The sequence below is a fragment of the Suricata suricatta genome, chromosome 1 (genome assembly GCF_006229205.1).
Source record: "Suricata suricatta isolate VVHF042 chromosome 1, meerkat_22Aug2017_6uvM2_HiC, whole genome shotgun sequence".
In the NCBI taxonomy this organism is placed as follows: domain Eukaryota; kingdom Metazoa; phylum Chordata; class Mammalia; order Carnivora; family Herpestidae; genus Suricata; species Suricata suricatta.
The window spans coordinates 92,788,858-92,792,885 of NC_043700.1; positions in this window are offsets into that span (position 1 = coordinate 92,788,858).

Genomic DNA, 4,028 nt, shown 5'->3' on the forward strand with positions numbered 1-4,028 from the left:
GAGTCCTTTGATTGAGTTTTATAGATATACTTAATTTTACTGCTTTGGTGCTTCGTACTTTTTTTACTCCTGTTTATGGTCTATCTGTTCCACTCAAAGAGTCCCCTTTAACATTTCTAGTAGGACTGATTTAGAGGTCATTAATTCCTTTACCTTGTGCTTGTCTGGGTTACTCTTAACGTTTCCTTTTATTCTGAGATACTCTTGCTGGATAGAGTATTCTTGATTGTAGTTTTTTGCTTTTTAAAACAATTTTAGTACTTTGATGTATCATGCCATTCCGTCTGGCCTGCAGTGTTTCTGCTGAAAAAGCAGATAATAGCTTTATGGCATTTCTCTTGTATATTACTGATTGTTTTGTTTTATTTTGTTTTGTTTCCTCTTGCTACTTTTAAAATTCTTTATGACTACTTTTTGCCATTTAAATTTTATGTGTCTTGGTGTGGAGCCCCTTGGGTTGATTTTTTTCAGGGGTTTTCTATGCCTCCTGGATCTACATGTTGGTTTCCTTTCCCAGATTAAGGAAGTTTCCAGATATTATTCTTTCAATAAATAACCCACCCTCTCTTCTCCCTCTTCTCCCATAATAATGAGATTATTACACTCTTATTGGGGTCATTGGGATTTCATAATCTATTTTTACTTTTTATTATTCTTTTTTTTTCCACCTCTCCTGTTCAGTTTGATTTCTTTGCATGACTGTGTCCTCAAAGTTGCTGATCCATTTTTCTGCTTCCTCTGATTCTACTACTCATTTCCTCTAGTGTATTTTTCAGTTATTGACTTCCTTATCTCTGATTGGTTTTTATAATGTCTTTTTTATTTTAATCTACTTGTTGAAGGTCTCAGAAGTCCTTCACTCTTTTCTCAATTCCAGCGAGTATCTTTATGACTATTACTTTACATTCCGTCTCAGGTCTATTACATATCTCCGTTTTGTGTAGCTATCTTGCCATGATTTTGTCCTGTTCCTTCATTTGGGTCATATTCTTCTGTCTCTTCATTTTGCCTAATCTCTGTGTCTGCTTCTACATGTTAAGAAAGTTAGCTACATTATCTGTTCTTTAAGATAGTAGTCTTATAAAGAAGAGGTGCTCTAGTGCCCTGCAGTTCAATGTCCCCTGTTCATCAGAGCCTGGCACTTCAGAGGTGTCTCCTGTGTTGTGTGTGCACTGTTGTTGTGGTTGTGCCATGTTTGCCTTCAGTCCAGTTGTCTCTAATGGCTCTCTTTGGTTGTTGTGGGCAGGATTTGGTCCTTGTGTTGTTAGTGGACCAGTTTTGTGCTGTTTTGGGCTTGAGTTGAATTGGGCCAGTGATTTACAAAGCTGCAGTTGCACGAAACTACAGGACTATCACTCTGTGTTGTCCCTTGTAAACTTTTAGTGGTGGATGGGGCCTGCAGTCAGATCAGATGCCTAGCCCCATTCCACTGGGGATGCAGTCAGATTGGTGTATATGATTGTCTCCCCCTATCCCCGGGACAGGAGTCACTTTGGGATGATTCTGGCTCTTATTTGGGAGGCTTGCACACTGCCACATTTGTGTTTGGATGGATTAGCTGAGTGTGGGTTCATAGGAGAATTGAGAGGCAGGGCATATGGTGTTAGCAAGTTGTGTGTTGTCTTCTGTGGGAGGAGACTCGGTATGCTTTATAAAATATCTGCTGCTGGCCTGGAGGTGGTGAGTATGCAGGAGAGCACAACGGGGAGTGGAAGGTGGTGGCAGAATTTGTGCAGGTTTGCTAGGGAAGGGAAGCTGCAGCTGCCTGGGAAAACTCCTGTCAAGGCTGGTTGGGTTGGAATGCCTCAGTCCTCAGGAGTGCCTGAAGGCTGGGCACACTGTTAGCAAGTGAGGTGGAGAGTGTTTCTTCTGTGCTGCCTCCTGCAGGTGTCTGTGTATCTGGGCCTGGGTGCATGGGAGGGCCATGGCTCCCACCAACTTTTTCGTTGTTGGAAAAGTCTCCCAAAGATCTCTGCTCCTCCATCAAATGCTCTGAGATTAGTAAATATATCTTTCCATATACCCCAGGTGTTTTTCAAACTGCTGCCTCTATCCCATATCCCAGTGTGGCTGTTTGTTGTGGTGCTATCTTTTTAAAGGTGGGGTTTCTGTTTCCTATCCCCCTCTGGCTCTCCAAGAGCTGAGCCAGTGACTTTTAAAATTCTAGGTGTTAAGCCTCACTGATTGTAAGGATTGGAGAAATCCAGGCCCTCTGGTTTCCAAAGCCAAACGTTATGGGGATTCATCTTCCCCATGTGGGTCCCCAGTGCCTGAGGTGCCTGGTGTGGGAGTCTGCTTCCCTCTCCTTTCTTTGTCTGCTGAGTCCCTCATTCCTGTGGATAGTCCCATGGATCAGTTTGGCTCTCGCCACATTTCTACCATTCCTACCCTTTTCAATGGGGGCATTTCTCAGTGGAGAGTCTGTTTTGTCATTTTCTAGGCTATTTACACTGGTAGGGGTATTATCTCAGTGTCTCCTTGGGATGAAGTGACCTTAGGATCCTCCTAGTCTGCCATCTTCCCTGGAAGTCCCCTCACATCCTATATTTTAACTAACATGTAGATATTATTATTATAAGCAGATCAATATATATAAAATTTATATGGAATGAATATTTCTTATGTATATTACTGTTCCTTCCTGGTGTTTAATTTAGGGACAATATATTTAAGAAAAAAATGTAATAAAATATACCAGTATCTTTAAATTTTAAATATGCTACACTTCATTTAATTATGCTATATCAGAGAAAAGTCAGTTTTTAAAGTTAATGTAGAAATTTACAAGAAATGAGAATACAGTTTAGATATTTGATAAATAAAAATGAAAAAATGCAATGCTTTTCTTTATAGTTTAGTAGAAGACATACAGAGTTTTGCTTGCTCAAAAAATGTTTATGGATATGAAAAAACTAGATGTAGACATTATATGGCCACTATTTATTATATAAAATGGATTAGAGAGAATTACATAATATTATAAAATATAAGTAAAAATATGATATTTGTTGGGAAACAAAATAAGAAAAAAGTATTTAGAGAAGGCATGGAAATGCCAAATACTCCTCATTACACAAAAACACCCACATAATTTCATGAAAATTCATCAGGTTTAAGTTCCAGGGAAGAGAATTGACCACCCAAAACAAACTTTGATCACTCTTATATAGTGAAACTTAAAATGACTTTATTTATGGATGAACAGTGAGATGCCAAACAGATTTTAGATTTTGACTGATGTGGTATAAAAAATCAATTTCCCATTACTTGGGGACTTGGGTGGCCCATGAAGAAGGGTCCACTACAATCTCACCGTCTGAGAAAGAACACAAAAAATCTAAGGGGGGATAATTTCAAATGCAATCCCTTCCATGAAGATAAGAGAAGGAGACTCATTCTAGCCAACATGTTGTGTAGGTAACCCAAAGTAAAGCCCTTGGATCCATTTCAGAGACTCGTTCTTGTCACACCACAAGAAGAAATTTTAAGAAGTCAGCACTATTGTTTAACTTCTCTAAAACTGTAATTTCCATTACATGCTTTACCTCATTCCTTTTAATTTTCCCACAATGATTATAATGAAAAAAGAACATTGTGTGCTTGACTTGGGGCACAGCAAGAAAAGGAGTGGCAGATGAAGATGAGTTCCATTCTGTTGACATTTTTGTTTGGAGAATTCTGTAGGTGATCATCGGTGGTAACAGAATTACAAAGAGGAGTTATCAGACTGAATTTTTACCAGTGTAGAAAAGGAGAGTTTACACAGCTTTTCTGTGTTCCAGGACATAAGCCTCAGGTCTTAACTTTTGGTAGGCCCATTGGATGTTTTCTCATTGTGTTTGGAAATAATGGAAATGAGAATCCTGAAATTTAGAAATCTCTTATACTATGAATGAGTTATAAAATAGCATATACAATAAATTTCATAATCTATTTTATCCAGAGATAATGAAATATACTGAAAACTGATATGAGAGAAAACAGAGAGTTTGTGGAATTTTCTTTATTATTTAGGACTCATTAGAGAT